Source organism: Pristiophorus japonicus, unplaced genomic scaffold (assembly GCF_044704955.1).
Source record: "Pristiophorus japonicus isolate sPriJap1 unplaced genomic scaffold, sPriJap1.hap1 HAP1_SCAFFOLD_160, whole genome shotgun sequence".
Lineage (NCBI taxonomy): Eukaryota > Metazoa > Chordata > Chondrichthyes > Pristiophoridae > Pristiophorus > Pristiophorus japonicus.
This window is the reverse complement of record NW_027251278.1, coordinates 372,164-399,619: the sequence shown is the minus strand read 5'-3', so window position 1 is coordinate 399,619 and position 27,456 is coordinate 372,164. Positions and strand designations below refer to the sequence as shown.

The window sequence follows — 27,456 nt, the reverse complement described above, 5'->3', positions numbered from 1 at the left end:
TTGCAGCAGGACCTCCCTGCTTTTGTACTCCATCCCTCTCGCAATGAAGGCCAACATTCCATTCGCCTTCCTGATTACCTGCTGCACCTGCAAACTAACCTTTTGGGATTCATGCACAAGGACCCCCAGGTCCCTCTGCACCACAGCATGTTGTAATTTCTCCCCATTCAAATAATATTCCCTTTTACTGTTTTTTTTCCCCCAAGGTGGATGACCTCACACTTTCCGACATTGTATTCCATCTGCCAAACCTTAGTCCATTCGCTTAACCTATCCAAATCTCTTTGCAGCATCTCTGTGTCCTCTACACAACCCGCTTTCCCACTAATCTTTGTGTCATCTGCAAATTTTGTTGCACTACACTCTGTCCCCTCCTCTAGGTCATCTATGTATATTGTAAACAGTTGTGGTCCCAGCACCGATCCCTGTGCCACACCACTAACCACTGATTTCCAACCGGAAAAGGACCCATTTATCCCGACTCTCTGCTTTCTGTTCGCCAGCCAATTCTCTATCCATGCTAATACATTTCCTCTGACTCCACGTACCTTTATCTTCTGTAGTAACCTTTTGTGTGGCATCTTATCGAATGCCTTTTGGAAATCTAAATACACCACATCCATCGGTACACCTCTATCCACCATGCTCGTTATATCCTCAAAGAATTCCAGTAAGTTAGTTAAACATGATTTCCCTTTCATGAATCCATGCTGCGTCTGCTTGATTGCACTATTCCTATCCAGATGTCCCGCTATTTCTTCCTTAATGATAGTTTCAAGCATTTTCCCCACTAAAGATGTTAAACTAACCGGCCTATAGTAACCTGCCTTTTGTCTGACCCCTTTTTTAAACAGAGGCGTTACATTAGCTGCTCTCCAATCCGCTGGTACCTCCCCAGAGTCCAGAGAATTTTGGTAGATTATAACAAATGCATCTGCTATAACTTCCGCCATCTCTTTTAATACCCTGGGATGCATTTCATCAGGACCAGGGGACTTGTCTACCTTCAATCCCATTAGTCTGTCCAGCACTACCTCCCTAGTGATAGTGATCATCTCAAGGTCCTCCCTTCCCACATTCCTATGACCAGCAATTTTTGGCATGGTTTTTGTGTCTTCCACTGTGAAGACGGAAGCAAAATAATTGTTTAAGGTCTCAGCCATTTCCACATTTCCCATTATTAAATCCCCCTTTTCATCTTCTAAGGGACCAACATTTACTTTAGTCACTCTTTTCCGTTTTATATATCTGTAAAAGCTTTTACTATCTGTTTTTATGTTTTGCGCAAGTTTACCTTCGTAATCTATCTTCCCTTTCTTTATTGGTTTTTTAGTCATTCTTTGCTGTTGCTTAAAATCTTCCCAATCCTCTAGTTTCCCACTAACCTTGGCCACCTTATACGCATTGGTCTTTGATTTGATACTTTCCTTTATTTCCTTGGTTATCCACGGCTGGTTATCTCTTCTCTTGCCGCCCTTCTTTTTCACTGGAATATATTTTTGTTGCGCATTATGAAAGAGCTCCTTAAAAGTCCTCCACTGTTCCTCAATTGTGCCACCGTTTAGTCTGTGTTTCCAGTCTACTTTAGCCAACCCTGCCCTCATCCCACTGGAGTCCCCTTTGTTTAAGCATAGTACTCTCGTTTCTGACACAACTTCCTCATCCTCAATCTGTATTACAAATTCAACCATATTGAGATCACTCATTCCGAGAGAATCTTTTACGAGATCGTTTATTTTTCCTGTCTCGTTACACAGGACCAGATCCAAAATTGCTTGCTCCCTTGTAGGCTCTGTTACATACTGTTCTAAGAAACAATCCCGTATGCATTCTATGAATTCCTCCTCCAGGCTACCCCCTGCGATTTGATTCGACCAATCGATATGTAGGTTAAAATCCCCCATAACTACTGCCGTTCCTTTTTCACATGCCTCCATTATTCCCTTGATTATTGCCCGCCCCACCATGAAGTTATTATTTGGGGGCCTATAAACTACGCTGACCAGTGACTTTTTCCCCTTACTATCTCTAATCTCCACCCACAATGATTCAACATTTTGTTCATTGTAGCCAATATCATCCCTCACAACTGCCCTGATATCATCCCTTATTAACAGAGCTACCCCACCTCCCTTCCCTTCCTGCCTATCTTTCCGAATCGTCAGATACCCCTGTACATTTAATTCCCAGTCCTGGCCAGCTTGCAACCATGTTTCTGTAATGGCCACCAAATCATACCCATTTGTAATGATTTGTGCCGTCAACTCATTTACTTTATTTCTAATGAAGGGACAGAGTGTAATATAGCCAAGTTTGCTGATGATACAAAGATGGGTGGGAAAGCAAATTGTGAGAAGAGCACAAAATCTGCAAAGGGATATAGACAGGCTAAGTGAGTGGGCAAAAATTTGGCAGATGGAGTATAATGTGGGAAAATGTGAGGTTATCCACTTTGACGGAAATAATAGAAATGCAAATTATAATTTAAATGGAGCGAAATTGCAAAGTGTTGCAGTACAGTGGGACCTGGGGATCCTTGTGCATGAAACACAAAAAGTTAGTATGCAGGTACAGCAAGTAATCAGGAAGGCAAATGGAATATTGGCCTTTATTGCAAGGGGGATAGAGTATAAAAGCAGAGAAGTCCTTCTACAACTGTACAGGGTATTGGTAAGACCACACCTGGAGTACTGCATACAGTTTTGGTCTCTGTATTTAAAGAAGGATATATTTGCATTGGAGGCTGTTGAGAGATGGTTCACTAGGTTGATTCCAGAGATGAGGGGGATGACTTATGAGGATAAGTAGAATAGGTTGGGCCTATACACACTGGAGCTCAGAAGAATGAGAGGTGATCTTATCGAAACTTATAAGATAATGAGAGGGCTCGACAAGGTGGATGCAGAGAGGATGTTTCCACTCATAGAAATGTAGAAAAGAGTAGTAGGCCATTCGGCCCTTCGAGTCTGCACCGCCATTCAATACGATCATGGCTGATCCTCTATCTCAACACCATATTCCTGCTTTTCCCCCATACCCCTTGATGCCTTTCATAGGGAAAACTAAAACTACGGGACATAATGTTAGAATAAGGGGCCGCCCATTTAAAACTGAGACGAGGAGAAATTTCTTCTCAGAGGGTTGTAAATCGATGGAATACTCTGCCCCAGAGAGCTGTGGAGGCTGGGCCATTGAATATATTTAAGGCGGAGGACGACAGATTTTTGAGCGATAAGGTGGAATGGGCAGGGAAGTGGAACCGAGTCCATGATCAGATCAGCAATGATCTCATTGAATGGCGCAGCAGGCTCGAGGGGCCAAATAGCCGACCCCTGCTCCGATTTCTTATCTTCTTCCCATTCACTCCCACTGTACACAATCCCAATGGACCCAAACCCCTTCCCATTCACTCCCACTGTACATTATCCCAATGGACCCAAACCCCTTCCCATTCACTCCCACTGTACATTATCCCAATGGACTCAAACCCCTTCCCATTCACTCCCACTGTACATTATCCCAATGGACTCAAACCCCTTCCCATTCACTCCCACTGTACACAATCCCAATAGACCAAACCCCTTCCCATTCACTCCCACTGTACACATTCCCAATGGGCCCAAACCCCTTCCCATTCACTCCCACTGTACACAATCCCAATGGACCAAACCCCTTCCCATTCACTCCCACTGTACACAATCCCAATGGACCAAACCCCTTCCCATTCACTCCCACTGTACACAATCCCAATGGACCCAAACCCCTTCCCATTCACTCCCACTGTACACAATCCCAATGGACCCAAACCCCTTCACTCCCACTGTACATTATCCCAATGGACCCAAACCCCTTCCCATTCACTCCCACTGTACATTATCCCAATGGACTCAAACCCCTTCCCATTCACTCCCACTGTACACAATCCCAATGGACGCAATCCCTTCCCATTCACTCCCACTGTATACCATCCCGCTGATTCAGAACAATTCCCATTTACTCACTGTACACAATCCCAAGGATCAAACACGTTCCCATTTCACACAATTCATGGGCCTCAATATATAGACTCACAATTCATGGGCCTCAATATATAGACTCACAATTCATGGGCCTCAATATATAGACTCACAATTCATGGGCCTCAATATAAGGAAAGACATTAGCTTGGATGATGTGGAATCGGTATGGGTGGAGCTACGGAATACCAAAGGGCAAAAAACGTTAGTGGGAGTTGTGTACAGACCTCCAAACAGTAGTAGTGATGTTGGGGAGGGCATCAAACAGGAAATTAGGGGTGCATGCAATAAAAGTGCAGCAGTTATCATGGGTGACTTTAATATGCATATAGATTGGGCTAACGAAACTGGAAACAATACGGTGGAGTAGGATTTCCTGGAGTGCATAAGGGATGGTTTTCTAGACCAATATGTCGAGGTACAAACTAGGGGGGAGGCCATCTTAAACTGGGTGTTGTGTAATGAGAGAGGATTAATTAGCAATCTCGTGGCCCCTTGGGGAAGAGTGACCATAATATGGTAGAATTCTACATTAAGATGGAGAATGAAACAGTTAATTCAGAGACCATGGTCCAGAACTTAAAGAAGGGTAACTTTGAAGATATGAGGCGTGAATTGGCTAGGATAGATTGGCGAATGATACTTAAGGGGTTGACAGTGGATGGGCAATGGCAGACATTTAGAGACCGCATGGATGAACTACAACAATTCTACATCCCTGTCTGGCGTAAAAATAAAAAAGGGAAGGTGGTTCAACCGTGGCTATCAAGGGAAATCAGGGATAGTATTAAAGCCAAGGAAGTGGCATACAAATTGGCCAGAAATAGCAGTGAACCCGGAGACTGGGAGAAATTTAGAACTCAGCAGAGGAGGACAAAGGGTTTGATTAGGGCAGGGAAAATAAGAGTACGAGAGGAAGCTTGCAGGGAACATTAAAATGGACTGCAAAAGCTTCTATAGATATGTAAAGAGAAAAAGGTTAGTAAAGACAAACGTGGGTCCCCTGCAGTCAGAAGCAGGGGAAATCATAACGGGGAACAAAGAAATGGCAGACCAATTGAACAAGTACTTTGGTTCGGTATTCACTAAAGAGGACACAAACATATCAAAGGGGCCAGAGGGTCTAGTAAGAAGGAGGAACTGAGGGAAATCCTTATTAGTCGGGAAATTGATGGGATTGAAGGCCGATAAATCCCCAGGGCCTGATGGACTGCATCCCAGCGTACTTAAGGAGGTGGCCTTGGAAATAGTGGATGCATTGACAGTCATTTTCCAAAATTCCATAGACTCTGGATCAGTTCCTATGGAGTGGAGGGTAGCCAATGTAACCCCACTTTTCAAAAAAGGAGTGAGAGAAAACAGGGAATTATAGACCGGTCAGCCTGACATCGGTAGTGGGTAAAATGATGGAATCAATTATTAAGGATGTCATAGCAGCGCATTTGGAAAGAGGTGACATGATAGGTCCAAGTCAGCATGGATCTGTGAAAGGGAAATCATGCTTGACAAATCTTCTGGAATTTTTTGAGGATGTTTCCAGTAGAGTGGACAAGGGGGAACCAGTTGATGTGGTGTTTTTGGACTTTCAGAAGGCTTTCGACAAGGCCCCACACAAGAGATTAATGTGCAAAGTTAAAGCACATGGGATTGGGGGTAGTGTGCTGACGTGGATTGAGAACTAGTTGGCAGACCGGAAGCAAAGAGTAGGAGCAAATGGGTACTTTTCAGAATGGCAGGCAGTGACTAGTGGGATACCGCAAGGTTCTGTGCTGGGATCCCAGCTGTTTACATTGTACATTAATGATTTAGACGAGGGGATTAAATGTAGTATCTCCAAGTTTGCAGATGACACTAAGTTGGGTAGCAGTGTGAGCTGCGAGGAGGATGCTATGAGGCTGCAGAGTGACTTGGATAGGTTAGGTGAGTGGACAAATGCATGGCAGATGAAGTATAATGTGGATAAATGTGAGGTTATCCACTTTGGTTGTAAAAACAGAGAGACAGACTATTATCTGAATGGTGACAGATTAGGAAAAGGGGAGGTGCAACGAGACCTGGGTGTCATGGTACATCAGTCACTGAAGGTTGGCATGCAGGTACAGCAGGCGGTTAAGAAAGCAAATGGCATGTTGGCCTTCATAGCGAGGGGATTTGAGTACAGGGGCAGGGAGGTGTTACTACAGCTGTACAGGGCCTTGGTGAGGCCACACCTGGAGTATTGTGTACAGTTTTGGTCTCCTAACCTGAGGAAGGACATTCTTGCTATTGAGGGAGTGCAGCGAAGGTTCACCAGACTGATTCCCGGGATGGCGGGACTGACCTATCAAGAAAGACTAGATCAACTGGGCTTGTATTCACTGGAGTTCAGAAGAATGAGAGGAGATCTCAGAACTGTTTAAAATTTAAGGGTTTAGACAGGTTAGATGCAGGAAGAATGTTCCCAAGTTGGGGAAGTCCAGAACCAGGGGTCACAGTCTAAGGATAAGGGGGAAGCCATTTAGGCCCGAGATGAGGAGAAACTTCTTCACCCAGAGAGTGGTGAACCTGTGGAATTCTCTACCACAGAAAGTTGTTGAGGCCAATTCACTAAATATATTCAAAAAGGAGTTAGATGTAGTCCTTACTACTTGGGGGATCAAGGGGTATGGTGAGAATGCAGGAATGGGGTACTGAAGTTGCATGTTCAGCCATGAACTCACTGAATGACGGTGCAGGCTCGAAGGGCCGAATGGCCAACTCCTGCACCTATTTTCTATGTTTCTATCGACTCACAATTAATGGATATCAATATATCGACTTACAATTCATGGGCCTCAATGTTGAGTACGGAAGTGTCTAAATGAAAGATGAGGTGCTGTCCCTCGAGCTTGCGTTGAGCTTCATTGGAACAGTGTAGGAGGCCGAGGACGGAGAGGTCAGAGTGGGAATGCAGTGGAGAATTAAACTGACAGGTGACCGGAAGCTCAGGGTCACACTTACGGACTGAACGGAGGTGTTCTGCAAAGCAGTCACCCAATCTGCTTTTGGTCTCCCCCAGAGTAGAGGAGAGCACATCGTGAGCAGCGAATACAGTATACTAAATTGCAAGAAGTGCAAGTGGGCCCTGGATAGTGGGAAGGGAGGTGGTCAAAGGGCAATTGCTGCATCTGCACGGGAAGATGCCATGAGAAGGGGAGGGGGAGCTGGGGGCAATTGAGGAATGGACCAGGGTGTCCATTCCTAAATCGCATGGATAGAGAATTGGCTGGCGAACAGAAAGCAGAGAGTTGGGATAAATGGGTCCTTTTCGGGTTGGAAATCGGTGGTTAGTGGTGTGCCACAGGGATCGGTGCTGGGACCACAACTGTTTACAATATACATAGATGACCTGGAAGAGGGGACAGAGTGTAGTGTAACAAAATTTGCAGATGACACAAAGATTAGTGGGAAAGCGGGTTGTGTAGAGGACACAGAGAGGCTGCAAAGAGATTTAGATAGGTTAAGCGAATGGGGTAAGGTTTGGCAGATGGAATACAATGTCGGAAAGTGTGAGGTCATCCACCTTGGGGGGAAAAAAAAAAAAAACAGTAAAAGGGAATATTATTTGAATGGGGAGAAATTACAACATGCTGAGGTGCAGAGGGACCTGGGGGTCCTTGTGCATGAATCCCAAAGTTAGTTTGCAGGTGCAGCAGGTAATCAGGAAGGCGAATGGAATGTTGGCCTTCATTGCGAGAGGGATGGAGTACAAAAGCAGGGAGGTCCTGCTACAACTGTACAGGGTATTGGTGAGGCCGCACCTGGAGTACTGCGTGCAGTTTTGGTCACCTTACTTAAGGAAGGATATACTGGCTTTGGAGGGGGTACAGAGACGATTCACGAGGCTGATTCCGGAGATGAGGGGGCTACCTTATGATGATAGATTGAGTAGACTGGGTCTTTACTCGTTGGAGTTCAGAAGGATGAGGGTGATGTTATAGAAACAGTTAAAATAATGAAAGGGATAGACAAGATAGAGGCAGAGAGGTTGTTTCCACTGGTCGGGGAGAATAGAACTAGGGGGCACAGCCTCAAAATACGGGGGAGCCAATTTAAAGCCGAGTTGAGAAGGAATTTCTTCTCCCAGAGGGTTGTGTATCTGTGGAATTCTCTGCCCAAGGAAGCAGTTGAGGCTAGCTCATTGAATGTATTCAAGTCACAGATAGATAGATTTTTAACCAATAAGGGAATTAAGGGTTACTGGGAGAGGGCGGGTAAGTGGAGCTGAGTCCACGGCCAGATCAGCCATGATCTTGTTGAATGGCGGAGCAGGCTCGAGGGGCTATATGGCCTACTCCTGTTCCTAATTCTTATGTTCTTATGTTATGTCACGAAGGGAGAGGTCCCTTCGGAACGCTGAGAAGGGAGGGGAGGGGGAGATGTGTTTGGTGGTGGGATCACGCTGGAGGTGGCGGAAATGGCGGAGGATGATCCTTTGAACGTGGAGGCTGGTGGTGTGGAAGGCGAGGTGTCTATATATTTTGAAGATTAGTCCCTTAAATCTGGCATCAAGCTCATGGTCTACAGGACTGTCATAATACCCGCCCTCCTGTATGGCTCAGAGATGTGGACCATATGCAGTAGACACCTCAAATCACTGGAGAAAAACCACCAACGATGTCTCCGCAAGATCCTGCAAATCCCCTCGGAGGACAGACGCACCAACATCAGTGTTCTCGATCAGGCCAACATCCCCAGCATCGAAGCACTGACCACACTCGACCAGCTCCGCTGGGCAGGCCACATTGTTCGCATGTCTGACACGAGACTCCCAAAGCAAGCGCTCTACTCGGAACTCTTACACGACAAACATAGAAACATAGAAAATAGGTGCAGGAGTAGGCCATTCGACCCTTCGAGCCTGCACCGCCATTCAATGAGTTCATGGCTGAACATGCAACTTCAGTACCCCATTCCTGCTTTCTCACCATACCCCTTGATCCCCCGAGTAGTAAGGACTATATCTAACTCCTTTTTGAATATATTTAATGAATTGGCCTCAACAACTTCCTGTGGTAGAGAATTCCACAGGTTCACCACTCTCTGGGTGAAGAAGTTTCTCCTCATCTCGGTCCTAAATGGCTTACCCCTTATCCTCAGACTGTGTCCCCTGGTCCTGGACTTCCCCAACATTGGGAACATTCTTCCTGCATCTAATCTGTCTAACCCTGTCAGAATTTTAAACGTTTCTATGAGATCCCTCTCATTCTTCTGAACTCCAGTGAATACAAGCTCTGTTGATCCAGTCTTTCTTGATAGGTCAGTCCCGCCATCCCGGGAATCAGTCTGGTGAACCTTCGCTGCACTCCCTCAATAGCAAGAATGTCCTTCCTCAGGTTAGGAGACCAAAACTGTACACAATACTCCAGGTGTGGCCTCACCAAGGCCCTGTACAACTGTAGCAACACCTCCCTGCCCCTGTACTCAAATCCCCTTGCTATGAAGGCCAACATGCCATTTGCTTTCTTAACCGCCTGCTGTACCTGCATGCCAACCTTTAATGACTGACGTACCATGACACCCAGGTCTCGTTGCACCTCCCCTTTTCCTAATCTGTCACCATTCGGATAATAGTCTGTCTCTGTTTTTATCAGCAAAGTGGATAACCTCACATTTATCCACATTATACTTCATCTGCCATGCATTTGCCCACTCACCTAACCTATCCAAGTCACTCTGCAGCCTCATAGCATCCTCCTCGCAGCCACACTGCCACCCAACTTAGTATCATCCGCAAACTTGGAGATACAACATTTAATCACCTCGTCTAAATTACTAATGTACAATGTAAGCAGCTGGGGCCCCAGCACAGAACCTTGCGGTACCCCACTAGTCATTGCCTGCCATTCTGAAAAGTACCCATTTACTCCTACTCTTTGCTTCCTGACAAGTGAGCCCCAGGTGGGCAGACGGAAAGTTTCAAGGACACCCTCAAAGCCTCCCTGATAAAGTGCAACATCCCCACTGACACCTGGGAGTCTCTGGCCAAAGACCGCCCTAAATGGAGGAAGAGCAACCGGGAGGGCACTGAGCACCTCGAGTCTTGTCGCCGAGAGCATGCAGAAAACAAGCGCAGGCAGCGTGCAACAAACCAGACTCCCCACCCACCCTTTCCTTCAACCACTGTCTGTCCCACCTGTGACAGAGACTGTATTGGACTGTTCAGTCACCCGAGAAGTTCCTTGATTTCGTGGGACTGCCTATGATGATGGAAAGTGAGGATAAGGGGAACCCTGTCATGGTTCTGGGAGGGAGGCGAAGGGACAGGCGCAGGAATGCAGGACAAGGAACGGACACGGTCGAGGGTCCTGCAAACCACGGTGGTGCGGAATCCTCGGTTAAGGAAAAAGTGAGATGTATCGGAAGCACTGGTGTGGTAGGTGGCCTCGTCAGAACTGACAATCTCAATCGATCCCATTCACTCCCACTGTACACAATCCCAACGAACCCAAACCCCTTCCCATTCATTCCCACTGTACAATCCCAATGGACCCAAACCCCTTCCCATTCACTCCCATTGTACACAATCCCAATGCACCCAAACCCCTTCCCATTCACTCCCATTGTACAATCCCAAAGGACCCAAACCCCTTCCCATTCACTCCCACTGTACCCCAACCCCTTCCCATTCATTCCCACTTTACACAATCCCAATGGACCCAAACACCTTCCCATTCACACCCACTGTATACCATCGCGACGGATCAAAATTATTCATATTTACTCACTGTACGATTCCCAAAGGATCAAACCCCTTCCCATTTCACACAATTCATGGGCCTCAATATATAGACTCACGAATTCATGGGCCTCAATATATAGACTCACAATTCATGGTCCTCAATATATAGACTCACAATTCATGGTCCTCAATATATAGACTCACAATTCATGGGCCTCAATATATATTCACACAATTCATGGATATCAATATTTAGACTCACAATTCATGGATATCAATATTTAGACTCACAATTCATGGGCCTCAATATATAGACTCACAATTCATAGATATCAATATATAGACTCACAATTCATGGATATCAATATATAGACTCACAATTCATGGATATCAATATATAGACTCACAATTCATGGATATCAATATATAGACTCACAATTCATGGATATCAATATATAGACTCACAATTCATGGATATCAATATATAGTCTCACAATTGATGGATATCAATATATAGACTCACAATTCATGTATATCAATATATAGTCTCACAATTCATGGATATCAATATATAGTCTCACAATTCATGGATATCAATATATAGTCTCATAATTCATGGGCCTCAATATATAGACTCGCAATTCATGGATATCAATATATAGTCTCACAATTCATGGGCCTCAATATATGGACTCACAATTCATGGGCCTCAATATATAGTCTCACAATTCATGGATATCAATATATAGACTCACAATTCATGGATATCAATATATAGACTCACAATTCATGGATATCAATATATAGACTCACAATTCATGTCTATCAATATATAGTCTCATAATTCATGGGCCTCAATATATAGTCTCACAATTCATGGGCCTCAATATATAGTCTCACAATTCATGGGCCTCAATATATAGTCTCACAATTCATGGGCCTCAATATATAGACTCACAATTCATGGATATCAATATATAGACTCACAATTCATGGGCCTCAATATAAAGACTCACAATTCATGGATATCAATATATAGTCTCACAATTCATGGATATCAATATATAGACTCACAATACATGGATATCAATATATATTGACTCACAATTCATGGGCCTCAATATATAGTCTCACAATTCATGGGCCTCAATATATAGACTCACAATTCATGGGCCTCAATATATAGACTCACAATTCATGGATATCAATATATAGTCTCACAATTCATGGATATCAATATATAGTCTCATAATTCATGGGCCTCAATATATAGACTCGCAATTCATGGATATCAATATATAGTCTCACAATTCATGGGCCTCAATATATGGACTCACAATTCATGGGCCTCAATATATAGTCTCACAATTCATGGATATCAATATATAGACTCACAATTCATGGATATCAATATATAGACTCACAATTCATGGATATCAATATATAGACTCACAATTCATGTATATCAATATATAGTCTCACAATTCATGGATATCAATATATAGTCTCACAATTCATGGATATCAATATATAGACTCACAATTCATGGATATCAATATATAGTCTCATAATTCATGGGCCTCAATATATAGTCTCACAATTCATGGGCCTCAATATATAGTCTCACAATTCATGGGCCTCAATATATAGTCTCACAATTCATGGGCCTCAATATATAGTCTCACAATTCATGGGCCTCAATATATAGTCTCACAATTCATGGGCCTCAATATATAGACTCACAATTCATGGATATCAATATATAGACTCACAATTCATGGGCCTCAATATAAAGACTCACAATTCATGTATATCAATATATAGACTCACAATTCATGGATATCAATATATAGACTCACAATTCATGGGCCTCAATATATAGTCTCACAATTCATGGATATCAATATATAGTCTCACAATTCATGGGCCTCAATATATGGACTCACAATTCATGGGCCTCAATATATAGACTCACAATTCATGGATATCAATATATAGTCTCATAATTCATGGGCCTCAATATATAGTCTCACAATTCATGGGCCTCAATATATAGTCTCACAATTCATGGGCCTCAATATATAGTCTCACAATTCATGGGCCTCAATATATAGTCTCACAATTCATGGGCCTCAATATATAGTCTCACAATTCATGGGCCTCAATATATAGACTCACAATTCATGGATATCAATATATAGACTCACAATTCATGGGCCTCAACATAAAGACTCACAATTCATGTATATCAATATATAGTCTCACAATTCATGGATATCAATATATAGACTCACAATTCATGGATATCAATATATAGACTCACAATTCATGGGCCTCAATATATAGTCTCACAATTCATGGATATCAATATATAGTCTCACAATTCATGGATATCAATATATAGTCTCATAATTCATGGGCCTCAATATATAGACTCGCAATTCATGGATATCAATATATAGTCTCACAATTCATGGGCCTCAATATATGGACTCACAATTCATGGGCCTCAATATATAGTCTCACAATTCATGGATATCAATATATAGACTCACAATTCATGGATATCAATATATAGTCTCACAATTCATGGATATCAATATATAGTCTCACAATTCATGGATATCAATATATAGACTCACAATTCATGGATATCAATATATAGTCTCATAATTCATGGGCCTCAATATATAGTCTCACAATTCATGGGCCTCAATATATAGTCTCACAATTCATGGGCCTCAATATATAGTCTCACAATTCATGGGCCTCAATATATAGTCTCACAATTCATGGGCCTCAATATATAGACTCACAATTCATGGATATCAATATATAGACTCACAATTCATGGGCCTCAATATAAAGACTCACAATTCATGTATATCAATATATAGTCTCACAATTCATGGATATCAATATATAGACTCACAATTCATGGATATCAATATATAGACTCACAATTCATGGGCCTCAATATATAGTCTCACAATTCATGGATATCAATATATAGTCTCACAATTCATGGATATCAATATATTGTCTCATAATTCATGGGCCTCAATATATAGACTCGCAATTCATGGATATCAATATATAGTCTCACAATTCATGGGCCTCAATATATGGACTCACAATTCATGGGCCTCAATATATAGTCTCACAATTCATGGATATCAATATATAGACTCACAATTCATGGATATCAATATATAGACTCACAATTCATGGATATCAATATATAGACTCACAATTCATGTATATCAATATATAGTCTCACAATTCATGTATATCAATATATAGTCTCACAATTCATGGATATCAATATATAGTCTCACAATTCATGGATATCAATATATAGTCTCACAATTCATGGATATCAATATATAGACTCACAATTCATGGGCCTCAATATAAAGACTCACAATTCATGGATATCAATATATAGTCTCACAATTCATGGATATCAATATTTAGACTCACAATTCATCGGCCTCAATATTTAGACTCACAATTCATGGGCCTCAATATATAGACTCACAATTCATGGATATCAATATATAGACTCACAATTCATGGATATCAATATATAGACTCACAATTCATGGATATCAATATATAGACTCACAATTCATGGATATCAATATATAGACTCACAATTCATGGATATCAATATATAGTCTCACAATTCATGGATATCAATATATAGACTCACAATTCATGGATATCAATATATAGACTCACAATTCATGGGCCTCAATATATAGTCTCACAATTCATGGGCCTCAATATATAGTCTCACAATTCATGGGCCTCAATATATAGTCTCACAATTCATGGGCCTCAATATATAGACTCACAATTCATGGGCCTCAATATATAGACTCACAATTCATGGATATCAATATATAGTCTCACAATTCATGGATATCAATATATAGTCTCATAATTCATGGGCCTCAATATATAGACTCACAATTCATGGATATCAATATATAGTCTCACAATTCATGGATATCAATATATAGTCTCATAATTCATGGGCCTCAATATATAGACTCACAATTCATGGATATCAATATATAGTCTCACAATTCATGGGCCTCAATATATAGTCTCACAATTCATGGATATCAATATATAGTCTCACAATTCATGGGCCTCAATATATAGACTCACAATTCATGGATATCAATATATAGTCTCACAATTCATGGATATCAATATATCGTCTCACAATTCATGGGCCTCAATATATAGTCTCACAATTCATGGATATCAATATATCGTCTCACAATTCATGGGCCTCAATATATAGACTCACAATTCATGGATATCAATATATAGTCTCACAATTCATGGGCCTCAATATATAGACTCACAATTCATGGATATCAATATATCGTCTCACAATTCATGGGCCTTAATATATCGTCTCACAATTCATGGGCCTTAATATATCGTCTCACAATTCATGGGCCTTAATATATCGTCTCACAATTCATGGGCCTCAATATATAGTCTCACAATTCATGGGCCTCAATATATAGTCTCACAATTCATGGGCCTCAATATATAGTCTCACAATTCATGGGCCTCAATATATAGTCTCACAATTCATGGATATCAATATATAGACTTAAAATTCATGGTCCCCTCAATGTGTGTAATCCACAAATGCATGCAGGAGAAAGCTACATAATTATACGAGTGCAAAAGTCAAAAAGGGTCTGTTGATGGAGTTTGATGAAGATGGATGAGAAGGGTCTTCGTGTGGAGTTCAGCAGAATGGCCGTTTTCTGTGCTGTAAGTACCGTGCAATATTCTGTAAAACACAGTGCAGAACTAACACATTCAGACACACAGAGGAATCAGAGCTGGCTGCAGAGAGGCTCAGGTAGCTGGTGTGTTCACTTGTGTGGCCTAACTCCTCTGCATCCACACAGCTCTCTAATTCGTGACCTCCACTCAATAATAAAAGGGACGCAGCTTTAAGGAGAAGGCTCGACACACGGGAACCTGCATCGTGCATTCTCAGAGTCTGCACGGGCCAGGGCTGGAGCAGACTCACCTTGGGTGTCCCCAGTACGGGGCGGGGCGGGGCGGGGCGGGGCGGGGGGCGGGGGGCGGGGGTCCAGGGACCCAAGGAGCAAGCGATGTGAAGGCGATTTCGAGGTTGAAATGTTCTAGCCCCACTCCGCCACTTTGGCTGCCTGGCAAGGATGCGAGAGGGCGAAGTTGGAGGTGGAAGGGTCAGCGGCCCGGTGCTGCTGATTGACTTGGTTGCAGCACGGGGGAAGGGTCATGCCCCCCCGCGCCTGCCCAAAGTCCATGCCCCCCGCACACACACACCGTGCCCCCCTCACACACACCGTGCCCCCCTCACACACACACCGTGCCCCCCTCACACACACACACCGTGCCCCCCTCACACACACACCGTGCCCCCCTCACACACACACCGTGCCCCCCTCACACACACACCGTGCCCCCCTCACACACACACCGTGCCCCCCTCACACACACACCGTGCCCCCCTCACACACACACCGTGCCCCCCTCACACACACACCGTGCCCCCCTCACACACACACACCGTGCCCCCCTCACACACACACACCGTGCCCCCCTCACACACACACACCGTGCCCCCCTCACCGTGCCCCCCTCACACACACACACCGTGCCCCCCCTCACACACACACCGTGCCCCCCTCACACACACACACCGTGCCCCCCTCACCGTGCCCCCCTCACACACACACACCGTGCCCCCCTCACACACACACCGTGCCCCCCTCACACACACACCGTGCCCCCCTCACACACACACCGTGCCCCCCTCACACACACACCGTGCCCCCCTCACACACACCGTACCCCCCTCACACACACCGTGCCCCCCTCACACACACACCGTGCCCCCCTCACACACACCGTACCCCCCTCACACACACAGTGCCCCCCTCACACACACAGTGCCCCCCACACACACACACCGTGCCCCCCTCACACACTGACCCTGTCCCCTCACTGTGCCCCCTCCCCCTCAGGGCCTGTGCCCCCCTCACACACACACCGTGCCCCCCTCACACACACACCGTGCCCCCCTCACACACACACACCGTGCCCCCCTCACACACACACACCGTGCCCCCCTCACACACACACCGTGCCCCTCACACACACACACCGTGCCCCCCTCACACACACACCGTGCCCCCCTCACACACACCGTGCCCCCCTCACACACACACACCGTGCCCCCCTCACACACACACACCGTGCCCCCCTCACCGAACCGTGGTGCCCCCCTCACACACACACACCGTGCCCCCCTCACACACACACACCGTGCCCCCCTCACACACACACCGTGCCCCCCTCACACACACACCGTGCCCCCCTCACACACACACCGTGCCCCCCTCACACACACACCGTGCCCCCCTCACACACACACACCGTGCCCCCCTCACACACACACCGTGCCCCCCTCACACACACACCGTGCCCCCCTCACACACACACCGTGCCCCCCTCACACACACACCGTGCCCCCCTCACACACACACCGTGCTCCCCTCACACACACACACACACCGTGCCCCCCTCACACACACACACACAGTGCCCCCCTCACACACACACACCGTGCCCCCCTCACACACACACCGTGCCCCCCTCACACACACACCGTGCCCCCCTCACGCACACAGTGCCCCCCTCACACACACACACCGTGCCCCCCTCACACACACACACCGTGCCCCCCTCACGCACACACAGTGCCCCCCTCACACGCACACACCGTGCCCCCCTCACCGTGCCCCCCTCACCGTGCCCCCCTCACACACACACCGTGCCCCCCTCACACACACACCGTGCCCCCCTCACACACACACCGTGCCCCCCTCACCGTGCCCCCCTCACACACACACCGTGCCCCCCTCACACACACACCGTGCCCCCCTCACACACACACCGTGCCCCCCTCACACACACACCGTGCCCCCCTCACACACACACCGTGCCCCCCTCACACACACACCGTGCCCCCCTCACACACACACCGTGCCCCCCTAACACACACACCGTGCCCCCCTCACACACACACCGTGCCCCCCTCACACACACACCGTGCCCCCCTCACACACACACACCGTGCCCCCCTCACACACACACACACCGTGCCCCCCTCACACACACACCGTGCCCCCCTCACACACACACACCGTGCCCCCCTCACACACACACCGTGCCCCCCTCACACACACACACCGTGCCCCCCCTCACACACACAGTGCCCCCCTCACACACACAGTGCCCCCCTCACACACACACACCGTGCCCCCTCACACACACACACCGTGCCCCCCTCACCGTGCCCCCCTCACACACACACACCGTGCCCCCCTCACACACACACACCCCGTGCCCCCTCACACACACACACCGTGCCCCCCTCACACACACACACCCCGTGCCCCCTCACACACACACACCCCGTGCCCCCTCACACACACACACCGTGCCCCCCTCACACACACACACCGTGCCCCCCTCACACACACCGTGCCCCCCTCACACACACACCGTGCCCCCCTCACACACACACACCGTGCCCCCCTCACACACACACACACACAGTGCCCCCCTCACACACACACCGTGCCCCCCTCACACACACACCGTGCCCCCCTCACACACACACCGTGCCCCCCTCACACACACACACCGTGCCCCCCTCACACACACACACCGTGCCCCCCTCACACACACACACACACCGTGCCCCCCTCACACACACACAGTGCCCCCCTCACACACACACCGTGCCCCCCTCACCGTGCCCCCCCCTCACACACACACCGTGCCCCCCTCACCGTGCCCCCCTCACACACACACCGTGCCCCCCTCACACACACACCGTGCCCCCCTCACACACACAGTGCCCCCCTCACACACACACCGTGCCCCCCCCTCACTGTGCCCCCCTCACACACACACCGTGCCCCCCCCTCACTGTGCCCCCCTCACACACACACCGTGCCCCCCTCACACACACACCGTGCCCCCCCTCACTGTGCCCCCCTCACACACACACCGTGCCCCCCTCACACACACACCGTGCCCCCCTCACTGTGCCCCCCTCACACACACACCGTGCCCCCCTCACACACACACCGTGCCCCCCTCACACACACACCGTGCCCCCCTCACACACACACACCGTGCCCCCCTCACACACACACCGTGCCCCCCTCACACACACACACCGTGCCCCCCTCACACACACACCGTGCCCCCCTCACACACACACACCGTGCCCCCCCCACACACACACCGTGCCCCCCCTCACACACACACCGTGCCCCCCTCACACACACACCGTGCCCCCCTCACACACACACCGTGCCCCCCTCACACACACACCGTGCCCCCCTCACACACACACCGTGCCCCCCTCACACACACACCGTGCCCCCCTCACACACACACCGTGCCCCCCTCACACACACACCGTGCCCCCCTCACACACACACCGTGCCCCCCTCACACACACACACCGTGCCCCCCTCACACACACACACCGTGCCCCCCTCACACACACACACCGTGCCCCCCTCTCACACACACACCGTGCCCCCCTCTCACACACACACCGTGCCCCCCTCTCACACACACACCGTGCCCCCCTCTCACACACACACCGTGCCCCCCTCACACACACACCGTGCCCCCCTCACACACACACCGTGCCCCCCTCACACACACACCGTGCCCCCCTCACACACACACCGTGCCCCCCTCACACACACACCGTGCCCCCCCCTCACACACACACCGTGCCCCCTCACACACACACCGTGCCCCCCTCACACACACACACCGTGCCCCCCTCACACACACACACCGTGCCCCCCTCTCACACACACACCGTGCCCCCCTCTCACACACACACCGTGCCCCCCTCACACACACACCGTGCCCCCCTCACACACCGTGCCCCCCTCACACACACACCGTGCCCCCCTCACACACACACCGTGCCCCCTCACACACACACACCGTGCCCCCCTCACACACACACACCGTGCCCCCCTCTCACACACACACCGTGCCCCCTCACCACACACACCGTGCCCCCCTCACACACACACCGTGCCCCCTCACACACACACCGTGCCCCCCTCACACACACACCGTGCCCCCTCACACACACACCCGTGCCCCCTCACACACCGTGCCCCCTCACAACACACCGTGCCCCCCCTCACACACACACACCGTGCCCCCCTCACACACACACACCGTGCCCCCCTCACACACACACACCGTGCCCCCCTCTCACACACACACGTGCCCCCCTCACACACACACCGTGCCCCCCTCACACACACACCGTGCCCCCCTCACACACACACCGTGCCCCCCTCACACACACACCGTGCCCCCCTCACACACACACACCGTGCCCCCCTCACACACACACCGTGCCCCCCTCACACACACACCGTGCCCCCCTCACACACACACCGTGCCCCCCTCACACACACACAGGCCCCCCCCCTCACACACACACAGTGCCCCCCCCTCACACACAGTGCCCCCCCCTCACACACACACCGTGCCCCCCTCACACACACACCGTGCCCCCCTCACACACACACACCGTGCCCCCCTCACACACACACCGTGCCCCCTCACACACACCGTGCCCCCCCCACACACACACACCGTGCCCCCCTCACACACACACACCGTGCCCCCCTCACACACACACACCGTGCCCCCTCACACACACACACCGTGCCCCCCCCCTCACACACACACCGTGCCCCCCTCACACACACACCGTGCCCCCCTCACACACACACACCGTGCCCCCCCTCACACACACACCGTGCCCCCCTCACACACACACCGTGCCCCCTCACACACACACCGTGCCCCCTCACACACACACACCGTGCCCCCCTCACACACACACCGTGCCCCCCTCACACACACACACACCGTGCCCCCCTCACACACACACACACCGTGCCCCCCTCACACACACACCGTGCCCCCCTCACACACACACACCGTGCCCCCCTCTCACACACACACCGTGCCCCCCTCTCACACACACACCGTGCCCCCCTCTCCACACACACACCGTGCCCCCCTCTCACACACACCGTGCCCCCCTCACACACACACACCGTGCCCCCTCACACACACACCGTGCCCCCCTCACACACACACACACCGTGCCCCCCTCACACACACACACACCGTGCCCCCCTCACACACACACACACCGTGCCCCCCTCACACACACACACCGTGCCCCCCTCACACACACACACACACCGTGCCCCCTCACACACACACACACCGTGCCCCCCTCACACACACACACACCGTGCCCCCTCACACACACACACCGTGCCCCCCTCACACACACACACACCGTGCCCCCCTCACACACACACACACCGTGCCCCCCTCACACACACACACACCGTGCCCCCCTCACACACACACCGTGCCCCCCTCACACACACACACACCGTGCCCCCCTCACACACACACACCGTGCCCCCTCACACACACACACCGTGCCCCCCTCACACACACACAGTGCCCCCCTCACACACACAGTGCCCCCCTCACACACCATGCCCCCCTCACACACACACACACCGTGCCCCCCTCACACACACACACACCGTGCCCCCCTCTCACACACACACCGTGCCCCCCTCTCACACACACACCGTGCCCCCCTCTCACACACACACCGTGCCCCCCTCTCACACACACACCGTGCCCCCCTCTCACACACACACCGTGCCCCCTCTCACACACACACCGTGCCCCCTCACACACCGTGCCCCCCTCACACACACACACCGTGCCCCCCTCACACACACACCGTGCCCCCCTTCACACCGTGCCCCCTCACACACACACCGTGCCCCCCTCTCACACACAGTGCCCCCCTCACACACACACACCGTGCCCCCCTCACACACACACACCGTGCCCCCCTCACACACACACACCGTGCCCCCCTCACACACACACACCGTGCCCCCTCACACACACACACCGTGCCCCCCTCACACACACACACCGTGCCCCCCTCTCACACACACACCGTGCCCCCCTCTCACACACACACCGTGCCCCCTCTCACACACACACCGTGCCCCCCTCTCACACACACCGTGCCCCCCTCCACACACACACACACCGTGCCCCCCACACACACACACACCGTGCCCCCCTCACACACACACACCGTGCCCCCCTCACACACACACACCGTGCCCCCCTCACACACACACACACCGTGCCCCCCTCTCACACACACACCGTGCCCCCCTCTCACACACACACCGTGCCCCCCTCTCACACACACACCGTGCCCCCCTCTCACACACACACCGTGCCCCCCTCTCACACACACACCGTGCCCCCCTCTCACACACACACCGTGCCCCCCTCACACACCGTGCCCCCCTCACACACACACACCGTGCCCCCCTCACACACACACCGTGCCCCCCTCACACACCGTGCCCCCCTCACACACACACCGTGCCCCCCTCTCACACACAGTGCCCCCCTCACACACACACACCGTGCCCCCCTCACACACACACACCGTGCCCCCCTCACACACACACACCGTGCCCCCCTCACACACACACACCGTGCCCCCCTCACACACACACACACCGTGCCCCCCTCTCACACACACACCGTGCCCCCCTCTCACACACACACCGTGCCCCCCTCTCACACACACACCGTGCCCCCCTCTCACACACACCGTGCCCCCCTCACACACCGTGCCCCCCTCACACACCGTGCCCCCCTCTCACACACACACCGTGCCCCCCTCACACACCGTGCCCCCCTCACACACACACACCGTGCCCCCTCTCACACACAGTGCCCCCCTCACACACACACCGTGCCCCCCTCTCACACACACACCGTGCCCCCCTCACACACACACCGTGCCCCCCTCACACACACACACACCGTGCCCCCCTCTCACACACACACCGTGCCCCCCTCTCACACACACACCGTGCCCCCCTCACACACCGTGCCCCCCTCACACACACACACCGTGCCCCCCTCACACACACACCGTGCCCCCCTCACACACCGTGCCCCCCTCACACACACACCGTGCCCCCCTCTCACACACAGTGCCCCCCTCACACACACACCGTGCCCCCCTCACACACACACACCGTGCCCCCCTCACACACACACACCGTGCCCCCCTCACACACACACACCGTGCCCCCCTCACACACACACACACCGTGCCCCCCTCTCACACACACACCGTGCCCCCCTCTCACACACACACCGTGCCCCCCTCTCACACACACACCGTGCCCCCCTCTCACACACACCGTGCCCCCCTCACACACCGTGCCCCCCTCACACACCGTGCCCCCCTCTCACACACACACCGTGCCCCCCTCACACACCGTGCCCCCCTCACACACACACACCGTGCCCCTCTCACACACAGTGCCCCCCTCACACACACACCGTGCCCCCCTCACACACACACCGTGCCCCCCTCACACACACACACACCGTGCCCCCCTCTCACACACACACCGTGCCCCCCTCTCACACACACACCGTGCCCCCCTCACACACCGTGCCCCCCTCACACACACACCGTGCCCCCCTCTCACACACACCGTGCCCCCCTCACACACACACCGTGCCCCCCTCACACACACACCGTGCCCCCCTCTCACACACACACCGTGCCCCCCTCACACACACACCGTGCCCCCCTCACACACACAGTGCCCCCCTCACACACACACCGTGCCCCCCTCACACACCGTGCCCCCCTCACACACACACCGTGCCCCCCTCACACACCGTGCCCCCCTCTCACACACAGTGCCCCCCTCACACACACACCGTGCCCCCCTCACACACACACCGTGCCCCCCTCACACACCACACACCGTGCCCCCCTCTCACACACACACACCGTGCCCCCCTCTCACACACACACCGTGCCCCCCTCTCACACACACACCGTGCCCCCCTCTCACACACACACCGTGCCCCCCTCACACACCGTGCCCCCCTCTCACACACAGTGCCCCCCTCACACACACACCGTGCCCCCCTCACACACCGTGCCCCCCTCACACACACACCGTGCCCCCCTCACACACCGTGCCCCCCTCACACACACACACCGTGCCCCCCTCACACACACACCCGTGCCCCCCTCACACACCGTGCCCCCCTCACACACACACCGTGCCCCCCTCACACACCGTGCCCCCCTCACACACACACCGTGCCCCCCTCACACACCGTGCCCCCCTCACACACACACACCGTGCCCCCCTCACACACACACCGTGCCCCCCTCACACACACACCGTGCCCCCCTCACACACACACCGTGCCCCCCTCACACACACACCGTGCCCCCCTCACACACACACCGTGCCCCCCTCACACACACACCGTGCCCCCCTCACACACACACACCGTGCCCCCCTCTCACACACACACCGTGCCCCCCTCTCACACACACACCGTGCCCCCCTCTCACACACACACCGTGCCCCCCTCACACACCGTGCCCCCCTCTCACACACAGTGCCCCCCTCACACACACACACCGTGCCCCCCTCACACACACACACCGTGCCCCCCTCTCACACACACACCGTGCCCCCCTCTCACACACACACCGTGCCCCCCTCTCACACACACACCGTGCCCCCCTCTCACACACACACCGTGCCCCCCTCTCACACACACACCGTGCCCCCCTCTCACACACACACCGTGCCCCCCTCACACACACACACCGTGCCCCCCTCACACACACAGTGCCCCCCTCACACACCGTGCCCCCCTCACACACACACACCGTGCCCCCCTCACACACACACCGTGCCCCCCTCACACACCGTGCCCCCCTCACACACACACCGTGCCCCCCTCACACACCGTGCCCCCCTCACACACCGTGCCCCCCTCACACACACACACCGTGCCCCCCTCACACACACACCGTGCCCCCCTCACACACCGTGCCCCCCTCACACACACACCGTGCCCCCCTCACACACCGTGCCCCCCTCACACACACACACCGTGCCCCCCTCACACACACACCGTGCCCCCCTCACACACACCGTGCCCCCCTCACACACACACACCGTGCCCCCCTCACACACACACCGTGCCCCCCTCACACACACACCGTGCCCCCCTCACACACACACACCGTGCCCCCCTCTCACACACACACCGTGCCCCCCTCTCACACACACACCGTGCCCCCCTCTCACACACACACCGTGCCCCCCTCACACACCGTGCCCCCCTCTCACACACAGTGCCCCCCTCACACACACACACCGTGCCCCCCTCTCACACACACACCGTGCCCCCCTCTCACACACACACCGTGCCCCCCTCTCACACACACACCGTGCCCCCCTCTCACACACACACCGTGCCCCCCTCACACACACACCGTGCCCCCCTCTCACACACACACCGTGCCCCCCTCTCACACACACACCGTGCCCCCCTCACACACACACACCGTGCCCCCCTCACACACACAGTGCCCCCCTCACACACCGTGCCCCCCTCACACACACACACCGTGCCCCCCTCACACACACACCGTGCCCCCCTCACACACCGTGCCCCCCTCACACACACACCGTGCCCCCCTCACACACCGTGCCCCCCTCACACACCGTGCCCCCCTCACACACACACACCGTGCCCCCCTCACACACACACCGTGCCCCCCTCACACACCGTGCCCCCCTCACACACACACCGTGCCCCCCTCACACACACACCGTGCCCCCCTCACACACACACCGTGCCCCCCTCACACACACCGTGCCCCCCTCACACACACACACCGTGCCCCCCTCACACACACACCGTGCCCCCCTCACACACACACCGTGCCCCCCTCACACACACACCGTGCCCCCCTCACACACACACCGTGCCCCCCTCACACACACACCGTGCCCCCCTCACACACACACCGTGCCCCCCTCACACACACACACCGTGCCCCCCTCACACACACACCGTGCCCCCCTCACACACACACCGTGCCCCCCTCACACACACACCGTGCCCCTCTCACACACACACCGTGCCCCCCTCACACACACCGTGCCCCCCTCACACACACACCGTGCCCCCCTCACACACACCGTGCCCCCCTCACACACACACCGTGCCCCCCTCACACACACACCGTGCCCCCCTCACACACACACACTGTGCCCCCCCCCTCACTGTTCCCCCTCCCCCTCTGTGCCCCCTCCCCCTCAGGCCCCGTGCCCCCCTCACGGCCCTGTCCCCAGCACTCACCGCCGCGGCCGGAACTGGGCTGAGTAAGCCCGGGCTCGGCGCTCTGGGCCTGGGCCTGGGCTCGGGCCCGCTCTCCCTGTGAGTGTGAGCCGGGCTGTCGCCGCCGCCCGCAGCCGCCCACTCTCACCGGCGCCTTTTCTCCGCACTGCAGACCGGCGTCTCCCCTCCCGGCCGCCAGGGGGCGCGCGGCTCCCGGCACCGGCCCCGCCCACAGCCTGCGGCAGCCCCGCCCTCAGCGCTAGCCCCGCCCCCACCCCACAGTCCGCGCCGGCCCCGCCCTTAGCGCTAGCCCCGCCCCCACAGCCCGCGCCGGCCCCGCCCTCAGCGCTAGCCCCGCCCCCACAGCCCGCGCCGGCCCCGCCCTCAGCGCTAGCCCCGCCCCCACCCCACAGCCCGCACCGGCCCCGCCCTCAGCGCTAGCCCCGCCCCCACAGCCCAGGGCCCCGCCCCACAGTCCGTGCCGGCCCCGCCCTTAGCGCTAGCCCCGCCCCCACAGCCCGCGCCGGCCCCGCCCTTAGCACTAGCCCCGCCCACACAGCCCGGGGCCCCGCCCCACAGCCCGCGCCGGCCCCGCCCTTCGCGCTCGCCCCGCCCCCACAGCCCAGGGCCCCGCCCCACAGCCCGCGCCGGCCCCGCCCTTAGCGCTAGCCCCGCCCCCACAGCCCGGGGCCCCGCCCCACTGCCCGCGACGGCCCCGCCTCCGGGATGCGCGGATGAGCCGCTCAACGCTCCGCGCGTGCGCGGGGCCCCGCAAAGGCCGCCGGGACTTGTTCGGGCAATGGGCGCGGTGCGGGCGAGGACTCCAACTCCCAGCGTGCCCCGCGGCGGGATCCTCCTCTCCGGGCCCCGCGGCAGGAGGAAATCCGCGTCACGGCTCCCACAATGCCCCGAGCCCAGGCACACTCCCACAATGCACATGGACCAGGTACACTCCCACAATGCAACAGGCCCTGGGTCACACCCACAATGCAACATGCCCTGGGACACTCCCACAATGCAATGTGCCCAGGGACACTCCCACAATGCAACATCCCCAGGGACACACCCACAATGCAACAGGCCCACAATGCAACGGGCCCTGGGACACACCCACAATGCAATGGGCCCTGGGACACTCCCACAATGCAACAGGCCCATGGGCACTCCCACAATGCACCAGGACCAGGGACACACCCACAATGCACCAGGACCAGGGACACACCCACAATGCACCAGGACCAGGGACACTCCCACAATGCACCAGGACCAGGGACACTCCCACAATGCACCAGGACCAGGGACACACCCACAATGCAACGGGCCCTGCGACACACCCAC

The 27,456-nt window shown here is 53.4% G+C and overlaps 1 protein-coding gene across 1 annotated transcript in view; it reads right to left on the bottom strand.

Moving 5' to 3' along the window:
- Positions 1-26,272, bottom strand: part of LOC139243075 (tau-tubulin kinase 1-like) — an 89,484-nt gene extending 63,212 nt beyond the window's left edge. The window contains 1 exon segment of the mRNA XM_070870669.1: positions 26,140-26,272. The gene's annotated coding sequence lies outside the window, so the exon portion shown is untranslated.
- Between the last annotated feature and the right edge of the window lie 1,184 nt (positions 26,273-27,456).